Genomic DNA, 13,409 nt, shown 5'->3' on the forward strand with positions numbered 1-13,409 from the left:
TTTGGTTGCGGGGGATTTGAGACGCAAACTTTTTGCGTCAGCTCGCTCCCGTCGCAAGATGGTGGCTTGCAGACGCGAACAGCCTGGTTTTGGTGAGTTGCTGGAGCTGGATGAGGATGCGTCGGTCTCTACATGCCCGATGGAGACAGAGGACTACATGATAGAGGCGGACGGGTTCTTGTTTGAAGGCCCGGTGGAGACATGTCCCCTGCCTGTCCAGGTAACACTGGAGGGGGGTGAGATGTCTCCTTGGGGTTCCTCGTCCTCAGATGTTGGGTTAGAACCTCCGACTCGGCGGCGGGATGCCCTGCTATCAGCCACATCAGAATGTGGCTCCTTAACCAGTAGTCTGCTGTATGTGAGGGACGCGGGCTCGGAGGAGGAAAGTATGCAGGGGGAACTGCGTGCTTTGTTCCCCGAGCTCATGGCGGCGGCGGCAGTCGCAAACGGCGTGCCGCTGCCGCAGCCACTGCCTGTTCCTGTCCCTGACGATCTCATAGGTCATCTATGGCAACGTCGCCCGGTGAGAGGGGTGGACGTTGTCTACCCATTTTTCCCCTCAATGGCGGCCTACGTCCGTCAGGGCCAGGTGGTCTCCCACAAACAGCCCTCCTCAAAATCACAAATGACCTACTGATGGCAGCTGACTCCGGACTACTATCCATCCTCATCCTCCTCGATCTAAGCGCCGCATTTGACACCATATCTCACTCCACCCTCCTTAACCGACTAGCCTCCATTGGAATCTCCCACACATCCCTAGACTGGTTCCACTCATATCTCTCTGGCCGTACTCAGTTCATTCAGCTAAAATCATTCACATCCCATCCATCCCCCCTCTCCTCCGGTGTTCCCCAGGGCTCTGTCCTTGGCCCTATTCTCTTCATCATCTACCTCCTCCCACTCGGTCGGATTCTCCGTAAACATAGCATCAACTTCCACTGTTACGCGGACGACACCCAGCTCTATGTTTCCTCCAAACCCACTTCCACCCTCCCACCCTCTTCCCTCTGTGCCTGTCTACAGGAAATCAAATCCTGGTTCACCTCAAATTTCCTGAAATTAAACAGTGGCAAAACAGAGGTAGTCCTCATTGGCTCCAAGTCCACACTCACCAAGCACCCCAGTTTCACCCTCACCATAGACAACTCCTTGGTTTCCCCTTCCACCCAGGTCAAGAGTCAGGGTGTCGTCCTCGACAGCACCCTATCATTCCATTCCCACATCAATAACATCATCCGGTCCGCCTACTTCCACCTTTGCAACATCAACCGCCTCCGCCCTTCACTCACTCCCAACAGCGCCTCAATCCTGGTCCACTCCCTCGTCACTTCCCGCTTAGATTACTGCAACTCCCTTCTCTTTGGTCTCCCCCACAAACTCCTCCATAAGCTCCAACTGGTCCAGAACGCTGCTGCCCGTATTATCACCAGAACCCCTGTCATCAGTCACATCACCCCCGTCCTACGCCAACTACACTGGCTTCCCATTAAACTCTGCATAGTCTACAAGATCCTCCTCCATACATACAAGGCCATACACAACCTCGCCCCTCCATACCTGTCCGACCTCCTTCATATCAACATTCCCACCCGGTCCCTCAGGTCTGCCTCCTCCATCAACCTGACCGTCCCTCCAGCCCGTCTGTCCACCATGGGGTCAAGAGCCTTCAGCTGCTCTGCCCCCCGCCTCTGGAACTCCCTCCCCCCCGACATCAGGAACATTGACTCCATAATTTCTTTTAAAACCCACCTCAAAACCCACCTTTTTAGGCAGGCGTATGTCTGATTTTATTTTTCTTGTCTGATTTTATATATTTTAATTTTTTATTTTAATGTACTGTGATTATGAATTTAACTGTTTTTAAATTGTTGTACGGCGACCTTGAGTGCCTTGAAAGGCGCCTTATAAATAGAATGCATTATTATTATTATTATTATTATTATCATGGGCCTTACTCCGCCTACGTGCAAGTCACGCGGGTGGCGGGTTTGGTAGACGGCATGAAGGAGGGCGTGCCATGGCTTGATAGGCCGATGGCGGCGCTCCTTTGTCCTGAGGTGGTGTGGGAGCCGTTACGGAAGCCGGTTCCCCAAGGGAAATCGGCGAGGCGGTTGGCATTTTGGAGCGACCAGTCATTTATCTCCGGAACACAATCTCTAGCTGCCACTTCTAACATCGCGCAGCTGGCGAGATTCATGTCCGGGATATTGACGGGCGGCACGGAGCTGACTGATTTACAGCATGATCAGCTCGCCCAGTCGGCAGGAGCCATCCTGCATCTGATTCAGCCGCAGGCTATAGCCGCTGGGAAAGTGCGCGCCCTGGCCACTCTGATCCAGCGCCACCTTTGGCTGGAGCAGGCGCGTGTGCCGGAGAAGAAGAGGACTCCCCTTCTGACGGCACCCCTCTCCGAGGCTGGACTATTCGGGTCGGCACTGCAGCTGATGACCTCAACCTGCAGGGAGATGCAAGAGGAGCGCTCCGTGCTCCAGCCTCATTTCCCCCTGCCCGATGTTGCCGGTGGAGTCAGACGGCCGCCGCGTCGTCGAGGTTCCTCCGCCGTGACCGCCGCTGCTACCACCGCCACTGCTGGACCTTCAGCGAAGAAGGCCAGGAGGAGAGAGGGCGCCTCCGCCACTACAGCCGGCCCATCTACGCCCGGAGGTGACGGTAGGGATCGTCGAGACCACCCGCCGATCGTTTACCGTCCCTCCGGGGCTCCACGGGGTGGGAAGCCCGAGCGGCTCGTGGCAGGCGTCGCTAAGACTTCAGTTGACTTTTTCCCTCTGTGGTCCCCCCCTGTTCCCTTCCCGGCCCCTCTATGATTTTTGTTGGAAAATAAAGAGTCCCTCCTAAAGGGGGACTGTATTTTTTGTTAACAAACTGTGTGTTTATTCACCAAACATATGATGGGGATGCAATGTGTGAATCTTTCGCTAGTATGGGTTTGATAGGAGGGCTAGACGTTATTTTCATGTTAGAGCTTAAGCAAGGCCTGCAGCCTACACTCGGTTGAAAAAGGTTTTTTTCTGCCTCGACCTGAATCTCCACATAAAGGTAGAGGTTAGTTGTGTGCTCTGTTGCTTAAACAGTGATATTGAGCTGCAACACTATTGTGTTGGTTTGCAGTAATGCTCGTATGAAAACGTACCGCGGCTCAGCCGCTCTCTCTCTCTATCAGATTTTCTGTGTCTTACATGGATACGGGTGTATAAACCCTGTTCACAGATGTGTCTGTGGTTAGCGTGCATTGAATTAGCTTGCGCTATTCATTAGCATTGCTACTGAAGGTATCATATGGCTATTGTTGTTGTCGTATGCAAGGGTTGGGCTTGTGAGGGGGTACCGGATAAACCCCTCCTTCCCTCTTCTGATTGGTCACAGGGGTATTGGAATCTCTTTTCATTCGGTCAGGGCCAAGCTGTTAGGCGGCTTGGCAAGGAGGGGGGGGGGGGGAAGGGTTTCCCAGACTCCGCACCTATCACGGGCGGTTGAGTCTTGGGTTTCCCCCCGTCATAGCAAACGTCACTAGGCACGTTTCTATTGGACGACGGCTTCCGTGAGTTTAGACCCGTATGTAGGATCTGTTGTTGTCAAGTTGTCGGGGCAGAGCGTAGGAACTTACTGTTCTACTACGCTCGATATACGTGTAACTTGAGTCGGTTGGTCACATGACTCAATGTTACCGTGACTTTTCAATCTATGGCTCACGTGGGAAGTCTCTCTGGGGAGTTCCATCTCTCCTCTGTGGTGAGGGTGGCGGGATGTAAAAATGTAAACTATTTTTTACCCTCGGCTGCGTCACGTGGGATTCATGTCAGTCGGTGTTTCTTTCTTTTTTAATAAAAAGAGTGGAGAATATGAAGCACGACAACCTTCTTGTCGTTCTCCCAGGCGCCTTGAAGGATCAATGTGGGGTCTGGTTAGACTGTCCATTGATATGTTTTGGGTCCCGACGCATACATAGTGCTGGCTCGGGGTGTTTCTGTTAAGAATCATGCAGGAGGCTAGTACACCTTGGTTGCTTGTTAATAAAACAGCGTTTTTATAGGGCAACTGGGATGGGGGATTTTTTCCTCTTCCGAGAGCCTGTTACTGGGTCTCGACGGATTCTCGTTCATATCTGGGGGATGTTAACGGAATAGATCAGAACATAGGTAGAGGGGTCTCACGCCCTTGGGGGTGGGCCACTGAGCGCGGTATAAATAGGACCGTCTGGGTGGCGCCCTCTTTTCATGTTTTAGATCAACACGCATTCCTGCCCCCTCTCCTGGAGTGGGCATGTCGGCGTGGTTAGGGCACGGGACTGGTTCTGGTCACGCTGGTCCAGGTCAGTTAACCCGTTGTCCGCCGGGGATGCAGATCTGCTGTTCTGGTACCCTGAGGGACTTGCGCTTTTTTCAGGGGGAAAAATGCCGGGTCGGCCCGGGTGTCACGGGGTTAGGCGTTATGGAGACCCTTTGTTGGGTACATGTTGTACCTGGCACTATTATAAGGGGCTGGTTCTCCTTTCTTTCGCTCCTCTCTCACGCATGGCAAAGAGGGGGCTGTTGGGGTGGTCTTCTGGACCTCCTCTGGTAACCATGTGTGCTTCCCGAGCCGCCGAGCCCGGTCCGAAGTAATGTTTCGTTGAAACCGTAGGCCTGGGATAACCCTTTTTCTTGAGGGGTTATAGGAACAACCACCGTCTGTGTACCGAGAGGGTGGTTGATTCCCTGGTGTGTTGGAGCAGAGTCAACTCCCGGGTTACCCGGTTGAGTGTGCCCCTGCACGTTCATGACGTCTGCCAATCGTGTCAGCCTTCTCTGCCTCGACCCCTCTGGTGGTTTTTTTTTGATGGAGGCTTTGTCATGGTGCTCAACAACGCCAGCATACGCCCCTTCCGCCGGGGGGGCTGTTTTCAGTTGACCCCTTTGGCGCCTGTCTCGTCCGCAGTGCTCCAGGCTCAGGTCTACAGCCTGCTGCCTGGTTTCCCCGGTGCGCTGCCTGCTTCCGTTGGTTAACCTTTTTTGAGTGCTTTACGGCCATGCTGACTGCCTGTGTTGCAGGGTCAGTGTGCCAGGCGGTGTACTATTGGGAGGAAAGGGCCCGCTCTTGGAGGGGCCCTATCCGAATACGCTGGCGATGTGGGGGGCGGTATCACTAAGTGACCGCCTGGTGGGGTCTTGATGCCTGGCGTCATTGACCTCTCCGGGCCCCCCTTTTTCCAGGGGATCCAGTCCCTTCAGTGGGTCTGGGTCTTCCTTCGCGCTCCGCTGCTACGACCTTGCCACGGGGTTGAGTTTGCTCTTGACTCCGTGATTTTGGGGGCAGTAACAAGGGTTGTTCCTTCCGTTCGTTCCCTAGTGGCATGCGGGTTGTGCATGTACGTAGTCGTGGGGTCAAGCCACGATCTGCTCACCCTGTGCGTTGAGTTGCTTGAGTTCCTCTTCGCACGGTCGGATCCGTCTCCCTCCCGTCCTCCAATAGGGAGGGTATCCTCCATTAGGGAGGGTCGGGGGGCTCGGTCCTCCCCGGTCTGATGGTTGTGGGGGGCCTCAGTGGGGTACATTTGTCGAGCTTCAGGCTCCCGCTCAGCTCCTGTAGTGCAGATGATGCTGAGCGGCAGCCAGTATGAAATAGAACGTAAGGTTATGTATATAACCAAGTTCTATGAATACTGGTGACGCTCAGCGTCAGGACGCCACTGCGGCCCTTGATCTCGCCTTGTGGTGAACGTTTGGGAAGGAGGCGAGTAGGTGACCACACACCTGCTTATGAAGGTAAGCGGATAGGGGTGTGGCCAGACGAATGTTGGGATGTAAAGGTACATTGTGGAATTTTTTATTCAGTGCTCGTGCACGAAGTGAAGTGCGTGCAGATGACGCTGAGCGTCACCAGTATTCATAGAACTTGGTTATATACATAACCTTACGTTAATTGCCCCCAAATACGACTTTAAAAATACAGAACTTTTCAATAATAATAATAATTATTATTATTATAACTTATTGCATGCGTTCTGTCTGAAATTGATTATATATTGCTGTTAGAACAGTTATGCTCTGGCCGCCCAGGCCATTGATTGATTGAAGATATTATTAACAGATTGCAGAATGGGTACAATACAGTACGGCTCAATACACACAATTGTTAAGGGGAGGCAGACCAGAGAAATACTTTCGTCTTGTTTACATCAGGGTCCCCCATTTTCAATTCATAATGACATTTATGACATACACAACATACAGATATACAGATATATATCATGACATTTATGACATGACATACAGATATGCAGTACTGTATAATATACGTAGCATAGAACGCATATTTAGAGATTGTCTATATCAGTGGTTCCCAAACTTCTGTTTTATGCGGACCACTAGATTGTTATCAAGAACATTTGCGGACCACCTCGTATGCAAACAGTAAAACATAAATAAATAAACAACTGACTTTGACCCGCGTCGCGGGCACTGCATTCCGTTCTCAGAATGGATTTGAGAGAGATGTGTCATCCAGTCTGACTTGGAGCATGCACTGTACTATGCGCACTGCCAGTCATCCGGCTATATATGCGGAGATATTCAGACTCTAGATCTATTTGCAGAGCCAGATGAGTGGCTGCTTAAAGGAAAACTCCAACATTTTGGGAAATTCGCTTATTGCTAACGGTGCGCGTCTTCCTACTCCTACTGCATGCACAGAGAAGAAAAAGGTATGTACTGTATCTTAACACTCCAACATTTTTGGAACCCTGGAGTTAGACAAGAAGATGCATACCTTTTTCTTCTCTGTGCATGCAGTAGGAGTAGGAAGACGTTGAGAACTAGGCTAATGGAGGAACCTACTTCCAGTGACTGACGCTAAGCTAGGCTAACGGTGCGTGTCTTTCTACTCCTACTGCATGCACAGAGAAGAAAAAGGGTATGTATCTTCTTGTCTAACTCCAGGGTAGATGCCAAATAAGCTAATTTCCCAAAATGTTGGAGTTTTCCTTTAACCGTTAAGTATTTCCCAACCTGTGCGATTGGCTCTTGACAACGCACAGTCGTTCAGTATTGACAAAGCCTACAGTACTTTGCTGGAACGATTCATTTTGCACGTACTGTATACAGTATGTGTGTATGCGCGCACTGCAGGAGGTGGCCAGAAGCGCGCAACTAGCCAACTACTATTATATTACTACTATATTAATACAGTCTATTCCACTATATAGCTATAGGTGCTGTATGATGACAATACATTCGATTCTTATCTAATTTTGATCCAGCGCTTGAATATGGCCAGGGGATCCGCTCATACAATGCAGACCCACGCCTCTCGTATTATAATGAGCCCGCGAGGCGTGTCTCTGTATGCAAATGACTTGCGCGAGAACGTGCATCCAGTTTAGAATGAGTGGGATTCATCATTCAAAAAACCTGGGTAAGAACAGATTTGGACTTTAAGAACGGCTTGATGAATGTGGCGGTGGCTTTTCTTATTGTTCTCTTAACAGACAGGTAAGCAAGAATATAAGAAAAATAATAAGAGAGTAATGTTGAATGAGGCCCAATGTTCTTGGCCACACTTGAATGTACGGCATAATCAGTGCTGCTGTGTTACCGTGCAACGACGATCTCTTTTCAATATCCAAGAACAGGTTAACACGAGTGAACACGTGCTACCGGTACGCCCGCGCTATACGAGCGAGAACAAAGCAACACAGTATTCTGTAGTTGTTTTCCAGCTTTTACTACAATAGCCCTACTGCAACACACACAGATCTATACCATCCAGCTCCAAATCCTCTGTACTCTACATTGCCCCCCGCGAGCCTGAACAGGAAGAACAGGTGCTAATAAGACTGAGAGCATTTAGTGGCGTAACACCTCAGCTAAATATTTCATTAGAAGTCGGATGTTTCACCGCTCGCTCCGCGGAGCCGCTGTCACTTCAAATCCCCCCCCCCCCCCTGCCGGAGATGACTGGCACGGAGGAGGCAGAGCTCTGCCGAGATAGCTATCTCTCACACACCGACTGTCAGGCGTGACGGCGTGTCACTACCCGGCACACCACCGATTGCCAGCGTGACACGTGCGTCGCGACGAAGGGGGACGGATGTGAGCAAATGCATTGTGACTTTCCACAATTAGACGCTGTCTTATGACCCATCAAGGGGCCCCGGGAAGATGGTGTTAATTCTGAGCGAGGGCGTTGTCGTGGAGAGGGCGCGCGGTGCGACGTGTTACTTTGGCGACACATCACGTTCCGCGTGCGCGAGGAGGCGGTTCTATTTTCCACAGCTGATTGCTTTCATCACCCGTGCGGTTCATTACTTTTACAGTATGCGGAGGAGAGATAGACGTGGGAGTGTCAACGCAGGTCAACAATCATCAAAACGCATTTCTTGACATTTTGAGTAATTAGCGATGTGCACTTTTAGACTTTTTTGATAGACTGTCAAAGACTTTAATCATCACCGTTACGTAATATAAAAGCAAGTGCAAGTGGTAAAACACTTTAGATGTTTGGGAGTTGAAATATTCCCTACCATAAGCCAAACTGTGAAGCACAATTACATAAAAATCCAAAACAAAATCAAATACGACCTTGTCAGGTGGTCAAAACTTAAAAACTCAGTACAAGCACGGATATCAATAATTAAGATGGACGTCCTACCTAGAATCAACTTCTTCAGCTCAATGCTACCGTTACCCCCTCCAAAGGGTTACTGGAAAGAATTACACCCCTCCACATACAAATTTATTTGGAATAACAAACCACCACGTATAAAAAGATCCACCGCACAGAGAAACAAAGCAGACGGTGGTATGGCATTTCCAGATTTCCACCACTATTTTAAGGCATACACTTTAAGACCACTGACAACATGGTTTGATCCCCAAGCATCAGTATCCTGGAGAAATTTAGAAGAAAATATAGTAGCTCCACATAGGCTGAAGGACATAGTGTACACCAAATGATCAATTAAGGCGAGACACTGCAGGTGAATAGTCAAATATACTTTTTTTGTTGATTTTGAGATTTTGTTATATTTTGCTTCCTAAACATGTCTTCTATGAAACTAGTGACAATAAAACGTCAATAACACATATTTAGTTGTTTATTTTACATCATTTTGCCTTATTGCATCCATAAATGTGCACATATTTAATGGGGAAGTGCCTCATTTGCATATATAAACATACATTTCAGAAAACATGCAATATATTTTTTCTTAGTTTATATGTACATAACAAATTGGGAAAGTTTCATAGTGATATCTATTCAAATATTTTTTGCCTATTAGGGGGTACTACACTGTACTACACTGTTTGTAGCCTGTGTGTAGTTCTGTTCAGTTCAATAACATCATTATTATTATTATTATTCAGTTATCAGGCATGTGTTTAGGTTGTCTATTACTAATGGTTTGATTAGGTATTGTGTTTGTAAATATCTGTTTAAAAAAAAAAAGTATGGCATTTTACAATACAGAACTTTGAAGGCGTTTTCCCAAAAATGAGTTTTAAGAGTTTTTCCTCATACTCTGAGCCAGAAATCTCCACTTCAGTAGCACTCACATACACCAAAACTTCCAGTTCTATTCATATCTATGTTCTGAAGGTATTTACAGAAGGGTTTGTTGATATCGCATTCATACCCTGATTTATATCACATTTTATTCCTAAAAACATGGCGAAATATGGAATTTTACCATAAAAATGGACTGAATGGAGTATTTTCTGATTTATGGAGTGATAAAAAGAGATATCCAAAATCCCCTCTGTAATAACCTTTGGCTCTAATATGTCAACAAAATGAAACTATAATTTTGAAAATGGCTTTATCCAATGTTCAGATTTCTGTCCTGGAATTATATGCAAATTAGTGCATATTTAAGTAGATCATGCCTCATTTGCATATTTAAACATACAATTTCAGAAAACTTGTAATACAAAGAAGTCTTGTCTTAATATAAGTAATCAACTGGGGAAGTTTCATTGTGATATCTATTAGTAAAAAAAATTACCCTATTCACCTGCAGTGTCTCCCCTTAAGCAATGCGAACGGAAATTTGGCCCCATAATCACTCATGCAATCCGGATATGGCGTGAAACACAAAAAAAAGACTATCCCACATAAATGGCATAATCATACTCCCTTATTCAATAACAATGCACTCTTGATTGGAAAACAACCTATAAGATTCCCTAGATGGGAAAAGCAAGGCATACACACATTAGGAGATGTTTTCAACAAACAGGGTTTTTGTAGTTTTGATGAGATATGCAAAAAATGTAATCTCACCAAGTCCTCATATTATTTTTACGCACAGTTATTGGCATGTTTGAAGGCTCACGGTGTTCCATTAAGGATACCAATTGTACACCACAGATACCACAAATTCTTCTATGAAAGAGAGACATCGAGAGGTTTTGTTTCAGATTTTTATCATCAATTACTAACGGCCTCGTATGAAACCCTACATCTAGACTCAGTCTGGAGGAGGGATATACCAGACCTGGAGATAGACTTTGACTGGCAAGAAGCCTGGGCAAATGTACGCCTTGCATCAAGGAACCCGGACCATCAACAAATCAATCTTAACTATATTCACAGGACATACTTAACTCCTATAAGACTGAACAAAATGGGTCTTAAACAAGACTCCAAATGCTCCTTATGTACAAATGGGGACGAAGGGACATTTATGCACATGTACTGGGACTGCCCACCAGTTAAGATATTTTGGAAAGAAGTGACCCAGCAATTGTCAAATCTCTTAACTCTGGATATACCTGTACACCCCTCTGTATTACTGCTGAATGATGTCTTTGAGCATGCAGTACCTCCACAGCTAAAGAGATTGGTTTTATCCGGTATCACAGTGGCTAAAAAGCTGATAGCATCACGATGGTTTCAACCGGAAAAAAATTGCCGTAAGGTCTGGATTCTTACATATCTCGATGTGATTTATCAAGAAATATCAACAGCTAGAATTTTGGGTCTCAATGAATCCAAAATGGCAATGTGGTTAGAAGTGGTGGAGAGAATAAAAGCCAGCATATAATGGTAGTGTCTGGTTAGGAACAAATTATAATGGTTGGATTATCCAATGGGGGGTCCGGGAGAGGGGGGTACGAGCTGGAGCATATGTGTATTTGTATATCCTATTGTGTGTTGTCATGTTTGTTTATGTGTTTGTTTAAAAAATAATAAAAAAATTAAATTCAAAAAAAAAAAAAAAAAAAAGTGTCTCTTCTTTAGCGTAGTGCTGACAGTCGAAGTAGTTTGACATTCATATTATGTCGATTTTCTATTTCAGCACTCCCTGCCAGCGAGCGAAATACTGTACTAGCGAATAGGCTCGACACCCTGCCCCGCTATAGCAAGCAGCGAGAGCAGGCGAAGCCTTTGAAAATGCACCCCCATCATGCAAACTGACAAAGCCTTGCTTTTCAAAAACCCACAGCCAATCTGTTGATCATTACTTATTTACAAAGGCCTTGAAGCCTGAGGTTGTGTAAAAACACATTTGATACAGTATACACCCAGATGTTTTTTTTCCTTCGCTTGTAGAAATAAAGTATCCCTTAGGCTACGCTAAAGAATCAGTCTTCACTATACGGCCAATGTACCATTTTGCTCTTAATAGTTATAGTATACTGTATATAACATAATACGGGTATATCATACTGTATATTAGCATGGCCAATAGAGAGGTTGGTTTGGCTCAAGGCTAGAACATGAAGCATCGTTTTGTTACCCGGGAGTCTGGAAAACACCTAAAGCAATACAACTTTGACACCATGTTGAACCAAACCACACAAGGCCAAGAAAACACCTCTTAGGGGGGAAAAAACATCAAAAGCCAGAGATGAAAGAAAAGATGCTAAATTATTAGATGAAAAGCCAAGTCTTCCTTGTACACAAAGAGGATCTCCTCGTGCGCAGGGCGTCAGTGGTTTCTAAGTTACATTATGACCTATTTGTTTAGTTGCATTGCACACAAGGCTCTCCGCCATATGTTAGGGCAATTATGAATTTCGTATGAATACCAAATGGTTGGCAGCCATTCACAATAATGGGGGGGGGGGGGAATTCAGTTATCTGTCAATTTCATATTGACCAAATGCCATCTCACATTTGTACAATTCCACTTTGTATACCACATACTGCATGACTTCACTGTGGTCTGGCTTTCCCATTACATTACATTTGATGACAATTGACTATTATCCCTGTAGTGGCCTCATGTTGAATAACGGCGTCATTACGAGTCAAAATCAATAAACACTCATTTAAATCTCCGGGACGAGATAAAAGCAAGGTAGCATTTTGAATTTACTTTTGATTGTGATGGTACAGTTGGCTACATTTCATCTGTGGCCTCGCGTGCCAAGATAGAACTCAAAGGGATCCCTACAACAAATGAATAGCCCTAGGCTACTATCCATTAGAGCCTCTCTGATTGGTTGGTGCTGTCATTAGTGCCAGGGCCACTTAAGAGCTACAGTTCGTGTGTATAGGACTGGGAGAGTGACAATTGAAACCTTTAAAGGTAGAATCTGTAATGCTATCAAACAGCGACCTGCTTGGTTTTGCATTTTGTTTACATTTATGGCCGGACCCGGAGGGTGTGGCCAGCAATAACAACCCATCCCCTATCCCCACTCAACTCCAACCCATTTGGCCTAGAGGTCGCTGTTTGGCGGCATTACAGATTCCACCTTTAAGATAAGATAAGAATAAGACACCGGTATCGAATCCGGCTGTCAGCGTTGCCTCCGGCTTGGGCCGGCCGTCATACTAACTCAATTGGCAGTCAGCGGGAGGGAAGTCGATGGGTGGTAATCTGATCGTTGTAAACAGCGACTCCTACAGGTCGGGCAGGGCACCTGCACAGCAAGGACAGGATATGTCGAGGGTAGTGTGAGCCTCCCACACGTTACACCTCGCCAATGAGAGTCCGCGCTGGCAGGTGAAAAGAAGTGGCTGGCTGACTCTGCATGTATCGGAGGCGACATGCGACAGATTCTTCAACCCTCCCTACGACCGACCAGTGGGGGGCACATGCGAGCAACGATCAAGACAGGGGAGGGGGGAATTGGCACGACTAAATTGGGATGGGAGAAAAACAGAAAAAGGAGAAAAAAGTGTATAAAAAAAAAGATAAGATAAGAATAAATCTTATAAATAAATCTTATAAATCTTAAACAAAATATGCACACCGAGCCACTAGTGGTCGCCAAAGTGCCGGTGGGAAAATCGTCCTAAAAATGTTAAGAGGTAAGGACCAGTGTTAATTTTGGCAGCTATTTTAATTTTAGTTTTAGTCTTAGTCATGTGTCAAATGCTCCTTTTTCGTTTTCATCATATTTAGTCACCTTCATTTATTTTTCGTTTAGTCAGTTTTAGTCAACTACAGGTCTGAG

General features: G+C 46.5%; 1 protein-coding gene across 4 annotated transcripts in view; it reads right to left on the bottom strand.

The window, feature by feature from the left end:
• kcnma1a (potassium large conductance calcium-activated channel, subfamily M, alpha member 1a) overlaps nt 1-13,409 on the bottom strand; it is a 214,507-nt gene that overhangs the window by 41,348 nt on the left and 159,750 nt on the right. The window lies entirely within an intron of this gene.

The sequence above is a fragment of the Notolepis coatsorum genome (genome assembly GCF_963971535.1).
Source record: "Notolepis coatsorum genome assembly, chromosome: 10".
Classification (NCBI taxonomy): Eukaryota; Metazoa; Chordata; class Actinopteri; order Aulopiformes; family Paralepididae; genus Notolepis; species Notolepis coatsorum.